The sequence below is a fragment of the Salmo salar genome, chromosome 17 (assembly GCF_965601325.2).
Source record: "Salmo salar chromosome 17, fSalSal1, whole genome shotgun sequence".
NCBI lineage: Eukaryota > Metazoa > Chordata > Actinopteri > Salmoniformes > Salmonidae > Salmo > Salmo salar.
In genome coordinates, this window is record NC_138307.1 from 86,798,458 (window position 1) to 86,815,128 (window position 16,671).

At 47.0% G+C, this 16,671-nt stretch overlaps 1 protein-coding gene across 2 annotated transcripts in view; it reads left to right on the plus strand.

Annotated features, from left to right (window-relative positions):
* Positions 1 to 16,671, plus strand: part of large1 (LARGE xylosyl- and glucuronyltransferase 1) — a 188,860-nt gene that overhangs the window by 44,680 nt on the left and 127,509 nt on the right. The gene's annotated exons all lie outside the window — the stretch shown is intronic.

Consider the following 16,671-nt stretch of genomic DNA (forward strand, 5'->3'; position numbering starts at 1 on the left):
AGGGGTCGGCCATGTGATAATGGAGGGGTCGGCCATGTGTTAACGTGATAATGGAGGGGTCGGCCTTGTGTTAACGTGATAATGGAGGGGTCGGCCATGTGATAATGGAGGGGTCGGCCATGTGTTAATGTGATAATGGAGGGGTCGGCCATGTGTTAACATGATAATGGAGGGGTCGGCCATGTGTTAACGTGATAATGGAGGGGTCGGCCATGTGATAATGGAGGGGTCGGCCATGTGTTAACGTGATAATGGAGCTGTTGACCATGTGTTAACACATGGCCGACCCCTCCATTATCATGTTAACACATGGCCGACCCCTCCATTATCACGTTAACACATGGCCGACCCCTCCATTATCACGTTAACACATGGCCGACCCATCCATTATCACATGGCCGACCCCTCCATTATCACGTTAACACATGGCCGACCCCTCCATTATCACATTAACACATGGCCGACCCCTCCATTATCATGTTATCACATGGTCAACAGTCAGCATGGTCAACAGGAAGTATCCTGTCTTTCTCCTTAGCTAAACTAGGCTTATCATTAAAACATGTGATTCATATTTACAGAACAAGTTTGTCATTTAAGGCACATGAAAGTTTTAATTGTATTTTTTTTTAAATGACCCTACTTTTGAAGTAGCGTCATTCATCCGCCCCCCCCCCCCCTCCCCCCGTCGTCGGTCTGGCGTGTCACATCTGGTACACAGTCACCCCTTTTTTGTCGTTATTTCTTGAGGTAATGAGTGACTGAGGCCCGTCTGAAGTTGTTGACTTCCTCCCGATGGTTTAGTCCTGATTTCGTCCCAAATGGCACCCTAGTCCCTTTCTAGTGCACTACTTTTGACCAGAGGCCCCCCATAAGGAATAGAGGGCAGTTTGTGACTCATCCCAGGAGTTTTAATGAGTTTGTGTTAAAGGCTTGAAGTTCTGCAGCTTTGTGACATTATTAATTAGGATTTAAATGAACAATATTTTGACTGGTCACAGCCACCAACCGAAACTGTGCGTTTGAATGGATTCCCATAATGCAACAGCTACCAACATAAGCAAATGAATGACAGGATTCAGTAGTTTGAGACTTTAGACTTTATTAGGAACTATAGAGACTAAAATGAACTTCACGACATTTTATTTTATTTAACCTTTATTTAACCAGGTAGGCCAGCTGAGAACAAGTTCTCATTTACAACTGCGACCTGGCCAAGATAAAGTGTAACCGATGTGAAATGGCTAGCTAGTTAGCGGTGGTGCGCGCTAATAGCGTTTCAAATCGGGTGACGTCACTCGCTCTGAGACCTTGAAGTAGTTGTTCCCCTTTGCTCTATCTGCTATCTGTCTTCAGTCTGGATAACGCTAGACAAGACGAGCCCTGTTCCTCTGATAATGCTGTAGAGCTGCTGTCTGTCTTCAGTCTGTATAACGCTAGACAAGACGAGCCCTGTTCCACTGATAATGCAGTAGAGCTGCTATCTGTCTTCAGTCTGTATAACACTAGACAAGACGAGCCCTGTTCCACTGATAATGCAGTAGAGCTGCTGTCTTCAGTCTGGATAACGCTAGACAAGACGAGCCCTGTTCCACTGATAATGCTGTAGAGCTGCTATCTGTCTTCAGTCTGTATAACGCTAGACAAGACGAGCCCTGTTCCACTGATAATGCAGTAGAGCTGCTATCTGTCTTCAGTCTGTATAACGCTAGACAAGACGAGCCCTGCTCCACTGATAATGCTGTAGAGCTGCTATCTGTCTTCAGTCTGTATAACACTAGACAAGACGAGCCCTGTTCCACTGATAATGCAGTAGAGCTGCTATCTGTCTTCAGTCTGTATAACGCTAGACAAGACGAGCCCTGTTCCTCTGATAATGCAGTAGAGCTGCTATCTGTCTTCAGTCTGTATAACACTAGACAAGACGAGCCCTGTTCCACTGATAATGCAGTAGAGCTGCTATCTGTCTTCAGTCTGGATAACGCTAGACAAGACGAGCCCTGTTCCACTGATAATGCTGTAGAGCTGCTGTCTTCAGTCTATATAACGCTAGACAAGACGAGCCCTGTTCCACTGATAATGCTGTAGAGCTGCTATCTGTCTAGCAGTGCTAGGCTAGCACAGTGACTGTACATCTCTTTTAGTCTGAGGACCCAGGCTACATTCTCTTTTTGAAACAGTTGCAGGCGACTCAGTGTTGTGTGTGTGTGTGTGTTTTGTTAAAGGGTTTCAGAATCTTGTGGTAGCCTCTGCTTTCCCTCTGGCCTTGGTGTGATTTGTACTCTAACCAAAGGGGGGGGGGGTACCGCTACCAGCTCCCTCCTTAATGAAATGTCACCGTTTTTGTTTCGGCTCAGATTTATATTCCCCTGGTCTTAGTTTGGGGGTATGGAGGCAGGGACAGGAGACATACGCAGGGAGAGGAGATACACACACACACACACACACACACACACACACACACACACACACACACACACACACACACACACACACACACACACACACACACACACACACTACCTCCTCTCAGAGAACCTGAGCCCCTTGTGGAGTATATTTCATCCAGGCTGTAATTAAACTGAATGGATTGGCTAGGTCTGAATGAAGCGTCGTTTTTGGTTTTGTTCGAGGTGCTCTGGGATTGCATATGGCTGTATTCACACAGGACAGAGCAGCCGAGCCAGTTGGACCTCGTCTTACGACACCGCCTGGACATTTTCTTTTGTAGTTTTCAGTCTGTCTTTTTTTTTCTGTGTCCCTCTGTAAAACTCATCATCTATGTGAATGCGTGCCCTGTAACATTATCCAATACAACACACAGGGAACAGACTGTTTTTCTGTTATGGGAACCGCTGCACATTCAAATGTAATGGTATTACCATCTGCAGGTTTATCCAGAGAGACTTACTGTAGGGAGTCATTTAGCTGATTCTCTTATCCAGAGAGTCTTACAGTAGGGAGTCATTTAGCTGATTCTCTGATCCAGAGAGACTTACAGTAGTGAGTCATTTAGCTGATTCTCTGATCCAGAGAGACTTACAGTAGTGAGTCATTTAGCTGATTCTCTGATCCAGAGAGTCTTACAGTAGGGAGTCATTTAGCTGACTCTCTTATCCAGAGAGACATACAGTAGTGAATCATTTAGCTGACTCTCTTATCCAGAGAGACTTACAGTAGGGAGTCATTTAGCTGATTCTCTGATCCAGAGAGACTTACAGTAAGGAGTCATTTAGCTGATTCTATGATCCAGAGAGACTTACAGTAGGGAGTCATTTAGCTGATTCTCTTATCCAGAGAGACTTACAGTAGGGAGTCATTTAGCTGATTCTCTGATCCAGAGAGTCTTTACAGTAGGGAGTCATTTAGCTGATTCTCTGATCCAGAGAGACTTACAGTAAGGAGTCATTTAGCTGATTCTCTGATCCAGAGAGACTTACAGTAGTGAGTCATTTAGCTGACTCTCTTATCCAGAGAGACTTACAGTAGGGAGTCATTTAGCTGATTCTCTGATCCAGAGAGACTTACAGTAGGGAGTCATTTAGCTGACTCTCTTATCCAGAGAGTCTTACAGTAGTGAGTCATTTAGTAGACTCTCTTATCCAGAGAGACTTACAGTAGTGAGTCATTTAGCAGACTCTCTTATCCAGAGAGACTTACAGTAGGGAGTCATTTAGCTGATTCTCTGATCCAGAGAGACTTACAGTAGGGAGTCATTTAGTTGACTCTCTTATCCAGAGAGACTTACAGTAGTGAGTCATTTAGCTGATTCTCTGATCCAGGGAGTCTTACAGTAGTGAGTCATTTAGCAGATTCTCTTATCCAGAGAGTCTTACAGTAATGAGTGCATATATTTTCATGCTGGTCCCCCGTGGGAATGGAACCCACAACCCTGGCGTTGTAAGTGCCGTATATGTAAAATATTACCGTTCTGGTCATGAATAGGTGGCCATATGGCCTTTAATGACATGTGAGGAGGGCGGTTTGTTTGCCTGCTGATCTGCATAACTAACTACCATGATCTAAAATCAGCGTATTGGAAACGGCTAGTAAACACGTCTATGTTGGATGCTTCGGGGCGTCCCGAGTGGCGCAGCGGTCTAAGGCACTGCATCGCAGCGTTACGGCGTCACTACAGCCTGGTGGTTCGATCCCGGGCTGTAGTCCCATAGAGAGGTGAACAATTGGCCCAGCGTCGTCCGGGTTACGGGAGGGTTTGGCCGGGAGATGGAGGGGCTTTACTCGGCTCGTTGCGCTGTAGCGACTCCTTGTGGCGGGCCGGGGCGCCTGCAGGCTGACTTCGGTCATCAGTTGAACTGTTTTTCCTCCGACACATTGGTGCGGCTAACTCCCGGGTTAAGCGAGCGGGGGTGTTAATAAGGAGAGCGGTTTGGCGGGTCATGTTTCAGAGGACGCGTGACTCGACCTTCTCCTTTCCCGAGCCCGTTGGGGAGTTGCAGCGACGAGACAAGATCGTGATCACGAAATTGGGGAGAAAATAAAAACAAAGAAAGAAACAAAACTACTGTATCTAACACCTTAGTGGTCCTACTGTATCTAACACCTTAGTGGTCCTACTGTATCTAACACCTTAGTGGTCCTACTGTATCTAACACCTTAGTGGTCCTACTGTATCTAACACCTTAGTGGTCCTACTGTATCTAACACCTTAGTGGTCCTACTGTATCTAACACCTTAGTGGTCCTACTGTATCTAACACCTTAGTGGTCCTACTGTATCTAACACCTTAGTGGTCCTACTGTATCTAACACCTTAGTGGTCCTACTGTATCTAACACCTTAGTGGTCCTACTGTATCTAACACCTTAGTGGTCCTACTGTATCTAACACCTTATTCAGTCCTTAGTGGTCCTACTGTATCTAACACCTTAGTGGTCTACTGTATCTAACACCTTAGTGGTCCTACTGTATCTAACACCTTAGTGGTCCTACTGTATCTAACACCTTAGTGGTCTACTGTATCTAACACCTTAGTGGTCCTACTGTATCTAACACCTTAGTGGTCCTACTGTATCTAACACCTTAGTGGTCCTACTGTATCTAACACCTTAGTGGTCCTACTGTATCTAACACCTTATTCAGTCCTTAGTGGTCCTACTGTATCTAACACCTTAGTGGTCCTACTGTATCTAACACCTTAGTGGTCCTACTGTATCTAACACCTTATTCAGTCCTTAGTGGTCCTACTGTATCTAACACCTTAGTGGTCCTACTGTATCTAACACCTTAGTGGTCCTACTGTATCTAACACCTTAGTGGTCCTACTGTATCTAACACCTTAGTGGTCCTACTGTATCTAACGCCTTAGTGGTCCTACTGTATCTAACGCCTTAGTGGTCCTACTGTATCTAACGCCTTAGTGGTCCTACTGTATCTAACGCCTTAGTGGACCTACTGTATCTAACACCTTAGTGGTCCTACTGTATCTAACACCTTAGTGGTCCTACTGTATCTAACACCTTAGTGGTCCTACTGTATCTAACACCTTAGTGGTCCCACTGTATCTAACACCTTAGTGGTCCCACTGCATCTAACACCTTAGTGGTCCTACTGTATCTAACACCTTAGTGGTCCTACTGTATCTAACACCTTAGTGGTCCTACTGTATCTAACACCTTAGTGGTCCTACTGCATCTAACACCTTAGTGGTCCTACTGTATCTAACGCCTTAGTGGTCCTACTGTATCTAACACCTTAGTGGTCCTACTGTATCTAACACCTTAGTGGTCCTACTGCATCTAACACCTTAGTGGTCCTACTGTATCTAACACCTTAGTGGTCCTACTGTATCTAACACCTTAGTGGTCCTACTGTATCTAACACCTTAGTGGTCCTACTGTATCTAACACCTTAGTGGTCCTACTGTATCTAACACCTTAGTGGTCCTACTGTATCTAACACCTTAGTGGTCCTACTGTATCTAACACCTTAGTGGTCCTACTGTATCTAACACCTTATTCAGTCCTTAGTGGTCCTACTGTATCTAACACCTTAGTGGTCCTACTGTATCTAACACCTTAGTGGTCCTACTGCATCTAACACCTTAGTGGTCCTACTGTATCTAACACCTTAGTGGTCCTACTGCATCTAACACCTTATTCAGTCCTCGGTGGTCCTGTCATCCAATGCAGCTCTTATCCAACTCGTGTGTCCGAACACTAACCACTCAGGCCACTGTGTCCCAAATGGCACCAGGTGATTCATGGTCTGTTTGGATGCCCTGTTCCCCCTGTGACCCTCCCTGGTCGTTCATGTAGGACACGTTTATTTGGAGTTTCCTATAATGCTTCCGTCCACACCGTTACCAAGGAGACATCTGGCGTGTGGCAGCCTGTTCGGGCAGAGGAGCGGCGCATCCTTCGCGTGACAGCAGCTGCTCACCCGACAGCCTGCATGAATCACCTGGCGCCCGGCGACGAGCGGGGAGCAGAGCACGCCAAACGGAAACTGAGCGGGGGAACAGTAAGGACGCCAAATAGACGCCATTTTGTCATTTGTACTGGCCCTTGTATGAGCATGCTGTCCTTAGGAGACCTAATGCCAAAATACTTATTTATTAAGTTAGGTACCGTGATGCCAAGTGATGTCCCTCAATGTCTTCCTCTTCCTGGGCTATGACACAAGGAAGCAGGGAGAATAGTGGGACACGAGGCGCGTTCTTCATTCCTGGTCCTGGGGTACAAAGTGCGGTACTTTTTGTTGTTGTTTTTGTTCCAGCCCTGCACCAACACGCCTGATTCAAAGATGGTGGATCGCCATTTTACCACCTGTCACAGTCAACAGTGGCTTCTCTATCCTCTGTCGAAGAGTAGCCAACTCTCAAGAGTAAAGTTACCCCAAAGGGACGTTAAGTGACTGTTTAATAGTGGACGGCATTTCAAACAGGCTCCCCTGCGTTTAGAGGGCGAGGAAAGAGACTGTGAAAACAGAAGAGTTCTCCAGGCTAGCTAGTGAACCCCAGCAGTGTGATATTAACCACTGTTCAGGTTGGAGGGCAACTCCTATTACTACCTTTCACTGTCTCTCTGTGGCTCTCTCTCTCTCTCTCTCTCTCTCTCTCTCTCCCCGTCTCCCTCTCGCTGTGGCTCTCCTCTCTCGCTCCATCTATCTATCTCTCCCTCTCGCTGTGGCTCTCTCTCTCGCTCCGTCTCCCTATCGCTGTGGTTCTCCCTCTAGCTCTCTCTCTCTCTCTCTCTCTCTCTCTCTCTCTCTCTCTCTCTCTCTCTCTCTCTCTCTCTCTCCCCGTCTCCCTCTCGCTGTGGCTCTCTCTCTCTCGCTCCGTCTCCCTATCGCTGTGGTTCTCCCTCTAGCTCTCTCTCTCTCGCTCCGTCTCGCTGTGGCTCTCCTCTCTCGCTCCGTCTCCCTATCGCTCCGTCTCCCTATCACTGTGGTTCTCCCTCTGGCTCGCTTTCTCTCTCGCTCCGTCTCCCTATCGCTGTGGCTCTCCTCTCTCGCTCCATCTATCTCTCCCTCTCCTCGTTCTCCTCTATCTCTCCCTCTCCTCGTTCTCCTCTCTCGCTCCATCTCTCTCTCCCTCTCCTCTCTTTCTTTCTCGCTCCATCTCTCTCTCGCTGTGGCTCTCCTCGTTCTTCTCTCTGGCTCCATCTATCTCTCCTCGTTCTCCTCTCTCTCGCTCCCTCTCCTCTCTCGCTGTGGCCTGCTCATCATGCATATAGAGCACATCCCACATTTAGAAACGCAGGGAGGCTTTTCCTTTTGATTATTCAACAGTCTGATGCTATTCTCCATCCATCTACATCTCCAACTGGGACAGCTAACGTCCAGGGAATTAGCATAGCGTTACCGCCTGGTGGGGCTTCTCGTCACCATGGTGACGTAATAATGAAGTTTCCATAAAACATGAATGTCCCAATTAATATAAAAGTTGAGGATGTTTGTTTTGGTTTTTCGACCCTGGTATAAACATGTAAACATGTTGAATATTCATTAGGAGGAACAGGAAGTTGATAAATAATGAGGCGGAGCCTAGCAGCGGTCTCCATGGTCACCTAGTTTGAATCAGCATATTTCCATTAGACCGACCAGACGGATCAGAGCACAGTGGACTGTATCTGCCGACTTATGTTGTAAGAGGAAGTCCTGAGGCTGTGTATACATTATTACAGGATTCAAAGGAAGGGGAAGGTAGTGGGCGTGGAAGGGAAAGGTAGCGGGCGTGGAAGGGAAAGGTAGCGGGCGCGGAAGGGAAAGGTAGCGGGCGCGGAAGGGAAAGGTAGCGGGCGTGGAAGGGAAAGGTAGCGGGCGCGGAAGGGAAAGGTAGCGGGCGCGGAAGGGAAAGGTAGCGGGCGTGGAAGGGAAAGGTAGCGGGCGCGGAAGGGAAAGGTAGCGGGCGCGGAAGGGAAAGGTAGCGGGCGCGGAAGGGAAAGGTAGCGGGCGCGGAAGGGAAAGGTAGCGGGCGCGGAAGGGAAAGGTAGCGGGCGCGGAAGGGAAAGGTAGCGGGCGCGGAAGGGAAAGGTAGCGGGCGCGGAAGGGAAAGGTAGCGGGCGCGGAAGGGAAAGGTAGCGGGCGCGGAAGGGAAAGGTAGCGGGCGCGGAAGGGAAAGGTAGCGGGCGCGGAAGGGAAAGGTAGCGGGCACGGAAGGGAAAGGTAGCGGGCGCGGAAGGGAAAGGTAGCGGGCGCGGAAGGGAAAGGTAGCGGGCGCGGAAGAGAAAGGTAGCGGGCGCGCGGAAGGGAAAGGTAGCGGGCGCGCGGAAGGGAAAGGTAGCGGGCGCGCGGAAGGGAAAGGTAGCGGGCGCGCGGAAGGGAAAGGTAGCGGGCGCGCGGAAGGGAAAGGTAGCGGGCGCAAGGAAGGGAAAGGTAGCGGGCGCGCAAGGGAAAGGTAGCGGGCGCGCGGAAGGCGTCAAAGCGCTCTGCTATAGGTTAGCCTGTTTTGATTGAGCAGTGTTTTTTTCCCTTCCGTTTTTCACCACCAACCACCGGACTGTGAGAGTTTGGACTTCTGTTTTTAACTCAAGAGGATGGATGAGTCTGAGTCGTACTTTACTGTTGGTTTTAAACTAATGATTTGTAGATTTTCAGTTATAAAACTGACGATTTGTTTAATTTTGATTAAAGTATTGATGATGGGTGTGCTGTTGCTTGTTGTATGCCTGTTCTTACTGTGACTGGCACCCTGATATTGGCACCCTGATATTGGCACCCTGTTATTGGCACCCTGTTATTGGCACCCTGATATTGGCAGTCTATTATTGGCACCCTATTATTGTCACCCTGATATTGTCACCCTGATATTGTCACCCTGATATTGTCACCCTGATATTGTCAGCCTGATATTGATATTGTCACCCTATTATTGGCACTCTATTATTGGCACCCTGATATTGGCACCCTATTATTGTCACCCTGATATTGGCATCCTATTATTGGCACCCTGATATTGTCACCCTGATATTGTCACCCTATTATTGTCACCCTGATATCGGCACCCTGATATTGGCACCCTGATATTGGCACCCTGATATTGTCACCCTGATATTGTTACCCTATTATTGGCACCTTATTATTGACACCCTATTATTGGCACCCTGATATTGGCACCCTGATATTGGCACCCTATTATTGGCACCCTGATATTGGCACCCTGATATTGGCACCCTGATATTGGCACCCTAATATTGGAACCCTGTTATTGTCACCCTGATATTGTTACCCTATTATTGGCACCTTATTATTGGCACCCTATTATTGGCACCCTGATATTGGCACCCTGATATTGGCAGCCTGATATTGTCACCCTATTATTGTCACCCTGATATTGTCACCCTGATATTGTCACCCTGATATTGTCACCCTGATATTGTCTCCCTGATATTGTCACCCTGATATTGTCACCCTGATATTGTCACCCTGATATTGGCACCCTGTTATTGTCACCCTGTTATTGGCACCCTGATATTGGCACCCTGATATTGGCACCCTATTATTGGCACCCTGATATTGGCACCCTGATATTGGCACCCTGATATTGGCACCCTAATATTGGAACCCTGTTATTGTCACCCTGATATTGTTACCCTATTATTGGCACCTTATTATTGGCACCCTATTATTGGCACCCTGATATTGTCACCCTGATATTGGCAGCCTGATATTGTCACCCTGTTATTGGCACCCTGATATTGTCACCCTGATATTGGCACCCTGATATTGTCACCCTGATATTGTCACCCTGTTATTGTCACCCTGATATTGTCACCCTGATATTGGCACCCTGATATTGTCACCCTGATATTGGCACCCTGATATTGTCACCCTGATATTGTCACCCTGTTATTGTCACCCTGATATTGTCACCCTGATATTGTCACCCTGATATTGTCACCCTGATATTGGCAGCCTGATATTGTCACCCTGATATTGTCACCCTGATATTGTCACCCTGTTATTGTCACCCTGATATTGTCACCCTGATATTGTCACCCTGTTATTGTCACCCTGATATTGTCACCCTGTTATTGGCACCCTATTATTGTCACCCTGATATTGGCATCCTATTATTGGCACCCTGATATTGTCACCCTGATATTGTCACCCTGATATTGTCACCCTGATATTGTCACCCTGTTATTGGCAGCCTGATATTGTCACCCTGATATTGGCACCTTGATATTGGCACCCTGATATTGTCACCCTGATATTGGCCGGACAGTAATGCTTGTTAAGCCGAGCCAAGGCCACTGTGTCCTGGTATTGTTGGTCTCCATATCCTCCCCATTGAGTAGTAGACTGTATGTATCTATCAAGGAGACATCTAGATAGTTATCAGTATTACATATTTATTGTGTCGGCTGCCATTCTACTTGAATTAAAATCATGGGATGGGGGAAAAGATGCCACGTTAGCTACCGCTGGCGACGCCATCCTAATACACAGCAGAAAGCACCTCGGGCTGTGCAGACCAATCAGCTACGCAAAACAGTCTGCAGAGGCAACAAATCTGCCCAATTAGCTGATTCGCTACTTCCCCATACTCCGGTCGCCATATTGGGCTGCCGCTACCCATACTTGAGTCTCCTGGGAGGTGGTCCTTCTTTTTAAAACCTCCCCGGGAAACAACAGCTGACATTGGGGAACTCTTCTATTCCTGTAAACAATTTCCATGGATAATATACCGTGACTGTCAGTCCTGCCTCCCCTCCCCTCCTCCCTCTCTCCTCCCCTCCTCCCTCTCCCCTCCTCCCTCTCCAATCTTTCCACTCTTTCCTCCCCTCCCCTCCTCCCTCTCTCCTCCCCTCCTCCCTCTCTCCTCCCCTCCTCTCTCCTCCTCCCTCTCCACTCTTTCCACTCTTTCCTCCCTCTCTCCTCCTCCCCTGCTCCCTCTCTCCTCCTCTCCTCCTCCCCTCTCCTCTCCCCTCTCTCCTCCTCCCCTCTTCCCTCTCCTCTTTCCTCCCCTCCTCCTCCCTCTCCCTCTCCACCCTTTCCTCCCCTCCTCCCTCTCTCCTCCTCCCTCTCCACCCTTTCCTTTCCTCCCTTCCTCCCTCTCTCCTCCTCCCTCTCCACCCTTTCCTCCTCCTCCTCCTCCCTCTCCCCTCTCTCCTCCCCTTCTCCTCTCCTCTTTCCTCCTCACCTCCTCCCCCTCCCCTCCTCCCTCTCTCCTCTCCTCCTCCCCTCCTCTCCTCCTCCCTCTAGTCTTTCCTCCCCTCCTTTCCTCCCCTCTTCCCTCTCCCCTCCTCTCCTCCCCTCTCCCCTCCCTCTCCCCTCCTTTCCTCTCCTCCTCCATCTCCACTCTTTCCTCCCCTCCTCCCTCTCCACCCCTCCTCCCTCTCCTCTCCATCTCCCTCTCCACCCCTCCTCCCCTCTCCCCTCCTCTCCTCTCCTCCTCCCATCTCCACCCCAGCATACTGTCATCCTCTGAGTTAGTAGTCAGAGTAGTACAGAGATAAATCAAGTTACACGGACCTGAATGTGTCAGGTTGTGCACGGCTAGCTCTGCAGTGGACCCTAATGATACATAAAGGGGTTTGTTTTGTTTGGGGGTTTGAAGTGAGAGCGATGGACACACAGGGAATCTTGGAAGATAAACACTCAAGGTCTTCTGGACGGAATAAATTAAAGAAATACATTTAAGAAATAAAGAAATGAAGTAGTTTCAAGTCTAGCTCTACGCAAGTGTAGAGAGCTAGGCTAATACCATACACAACATGATACAGGTGTAGAGAGCTAGGCTAATACCATACACAACATGATACAGGTGTAGAGCGCTAGGCTAATACCGTACACAACATGATACAGGTGTAGAGAGCTAGGAGCTAGGCTAATACCATACACAACATGATACAGGTGTAGAGAGCTAGGCTAATAAAATACACAACATGATACAGGTGTAGAGCGCTAGGCTAATACCATACACAACATGATACAGGTGTAGAGCGCTAGGCTAATACCATACACCACATGATACAGGTGTAGAGAGCTAGGAGCTAGGCTAATACCATACACAACATGATACAGGTGTAGAGAGCTAGGCTAATACCATACACAACATGATACAGGTGTAGAGAGCTAGGAGCTAGGCTAATACCATACACAACATGATACAGGTGTAGAGCGCTAGGAGCTAGGCTAATACCATACACAACATGATACAGGTGTAGAGCGCTAGGAGCTAGGCTAATACCATACACAACATGATACAGGTGTAGAGAGCTAGGAGCTAGGCTAATACCATACACAACATGATACAGGTGTAGAGAGCTAGGAGCTAGGCTAATACCATACACAACATGATACAGGTGTAGAGAGCTAGGCTAATACCATACACAACATGATACAGGTGTAGAGCGCTAGGAGCTAGGCTAATACCATACACAACATGATACAGGTGTAGAGAGCTAGGCTAATACCGTACACAACATGATATAGGTGTAGAGCGCTAGGCTAATACCATACACAACATGATACAGGTGTAGAGAGCTAGGCTAATACCATACACAACATGATACAGGTGTAGAGAGCTAGGCTAATACCGTACACAACATGATATAGGTGTAGAGAGCTAGGCTAATACCATACACAACATGATACAGGTGTAGAGAGCTAGGCTAATACCGTACACAACATGATATAGGTGTAGAGCGCTAGGCTAATACCATACACAACATGATACAGGTGTAGAGAGCTAGGCTAATACCATACACAACATGATACAGGTGTAGAGAGCTAGGAGCTAGGCTAATACCATACACAACATGATACAGGTGTAGAGAGCTAGGAGCTAGGCTAATACCATACACAACATGATACAGGTGTTGAGCGCTAGGCTAATACCATACACAACATGATACAGGTGTAGAGCGCTAGGCTAATACCATACACAACATGATACAGGTGTAGAGAGCTAGGAGCTAGGCTAATACCATACACAACATGATACAGGTGTTGAGCGCTAGGCTAATACCATACACAACATGATACAGGTGTAGAGCGCTAGGCTAATACCATACACAACATGATACAGGTGTAGAGAGCTAGGAGCTAGGCTAATACCATACACAACATGATACAGGTGTTGAGCGCTAGGCTAATACCATACACAACATGATACAGGTGTAGAGCGCTAGGCTAATACCATACACAACATGATACAGGTGTAGAGCGCTAGGCTAATACCATACACAACATGATACAGTTGTAGAGAGCTAGGAGCTAGGCTAATACCATACACAACATGATACAGGTGTTGAGCGCTAGGCTAATATCATACACAACATGATACAGGTGTAGAGCGCTAGGCTAATACCATACACAACATGATACAGGTGTAGAGCGCTAGGCTAATACCATACACAACATGATACAGGTGTTGAGCGCTAGGCTAATATCATACACAACATGATACAGGTGTAGAGCGCTAGGCTAATATCATACACAACATGGTTGTTCTAAATAAAGTTTCTACATGATATTGCTGCTTTCACAACAACAACAACATATCACATCTCTCTGAGTCATAACACAGGGGTAGCTGGGGACCTGGTGATCTCCCACCTCCCTCCCGCCGTCTCCACGCCTGTCTCTCTCATCTCCTCCCGCCGTCTCCACGCCTGTCTCTCTCATCTCCTCCCGCCGTCTCCACGCCTGTCTCTCTCTCCTCCTCCCACCGTCTCCACGCCTGTCTCTCCCACCTCCTCCCACTGTCTCCACGCCTGTCTCTCCCACCTCCTCCCACTGTCTCCACGCCTGTCTCTCCCACCTCCTCCCACTGTCTCCACGCCTGTCTCTCTCACCTCCTCCCACTGTCTCTCTCTCCTCCTCCCCCCGTCTCCACGCCTGTCTCTCCCTCCTCCCACTGTCTCCACGCCTGTCTCTCCCTCCTCCCCCCGTCTCCACGCCTGTCTCTCTGTCCTCCTCCCAACGTCTCTCTCACCTCCTCCCACCGTCTCCACGCCTGTCTCTCTCTCCTCCTCCCACTGTCTCTCCCTCCTCCCACTGTCCCCACGCCTGTCTCTCCCTCCTCCCCCCGTCTCCACGCCTGTCTCTCCCTCCTCCCCCTGTCTCCAAGCCTGTCTCTCTCACCTCCTCCCACCGTCTCCAAGCCTGTCTCTCTCTAACCTCATCCCTTTGTCACTGTGACACCATGGCCTGCCAAATGTGCTGCCAGATCAGCACAAAACACACTGTCCAATGAGACCAAGCACACCACCAAGGGTCGGGAGACGTCCATCAAGCCACAGCATCTCTCTCTGCAGCTCTACATCCTAGCTGTTGGCTGGTTGACCATGGGCTGTTAAGGTTAGGTCAGCCCATTCCCAGGGCGTCGATCCGGAGGGGTCAAAGTGTACTGTGTCTAGAGATAGCACCACTCTGGAGAGGCTGTGCAGCTCAGCATGATTTGGTATTTTATTAGGATCCACATTAGCTGTTACAAAAGCAGCAACTACTCTTCCTTGGGGTCGACATGAAACATGAAACGTAATACAGAATGATATAATAGACAAGAACAGCTCAAGGACAGAACTACATACACAATTTCACGATCACAATCACAATTCAAACTGCACAGAAACCTTTAATTCCACCTGCTTTGAAGAATGGCCTTTCTTTCATCACAATAAGACAAACTAGGGGCTATAGCTGAGAGAGTTGGCCCAGAAAGCTGGGCTATGTTTTTAAGTTACTGTACAGAGGAACATTACTCCAGACAGCTAGCTGGCTATGTTTATAAGATACAGAGGAACATTACTCCAGACAGCTAGCTGGCTATGTTTATAAACTACAGAGGAACATTACTCCAGACAGCTAGCTGGCTATGTTTATAAGATACAGAGGAACATTACTCCAGACAGCTAGCTGGCTATGTTTATAAGATACAGAGGAACATTACTCCAGACAGCTAGCTGGCTATGTTTATATACTACAGAGGAACATTACTCCAGACAGCTAGCTGGCTATGTTTATAAGTTACAGAGGAACATTACTCCAGACAGCTAGCTGGCTATGTTTATATACTACAGAGGAACATTACTCCAGACAGCTAGCTGGCTATGTTTATATACTACAGAGGAACATTACTCCAGACAGCTAGCTGGCTATGTTTATAAACTACAGAGGAACATTACTCCAGACAGCTAGCTGGCTATGTTTATAAGTTACAGAGGAACATTACTCCAGACAGCTAGCTGGCTATGTTTATAAGTTACAGAGGAACATTACTCCAGACAGCTAGCTGGCTATGTTTATAAACTACAGAGGAACATTACTCCAGACAGCTAGCTGGCTATGTTTATAAACTACAGAGGAACATTACTCCAGACAGCTAGCTGGCTATGTTTATATACTACAGAGGAACATTACTCCAGACAGCTAGCTGGCTATGTTTATATACTACAGAGGAACATTACTCCAGACAGCTAGCTGGCTATGTTTTTAAACTACAGAGGAACATTACTCCAGACAGCTAGCTGGCTATGTTTATATACTACAGACGAACATTACTCCAGACAGCTAGCTGGCTATGTTTATAAGATACAGAGGAACATTACTCCAGACAGCTAGCTGGCTATGTTTATAAGATACAGAGGAACATAACTATAATTCTATGTTTATTAGTTACAGAATAACATAACTATAATTCTATGTTTATAAGATACAGAATAACATAACTATAATTCTATGTTTATAAGTTACAGAATAACATAACTATAATTCTATGTTTATAAGTTACAGAATAACATAACTATAATTCTATGTTTATAAGTTACAGAATAACATAACTATAATTCTATGTTTATAAGATACAGAATAACATAACTATAATTCTATGTTTATAAGTTACAGAATAACATAACTATAATTCTATGTTTATAAGTTACAGAATAACATAACTATAATTCTATGTTTATTAGTTACAGAATAACATAACTATAATTCTATGTTTATAAGTTACAGAATAACATAACTATAATTCTATGTTTATTAGTTACAGAGGAACATAACTATAATTCTATGTTTATTAGTTACAGAGGAACATAACTATAATTCTATGTTTAGTGTGTAATTGCCTGGAGGGGTAAAGTCATGGTGAAAACGACGCACTTCTGAAGGACCAGAGGGAATGTTTTCCTTAGAATAACGATGTGTCTCCCAAATGGCTCCCTATTCCCTACATAGTTCACTACTTTACACCAGAGTC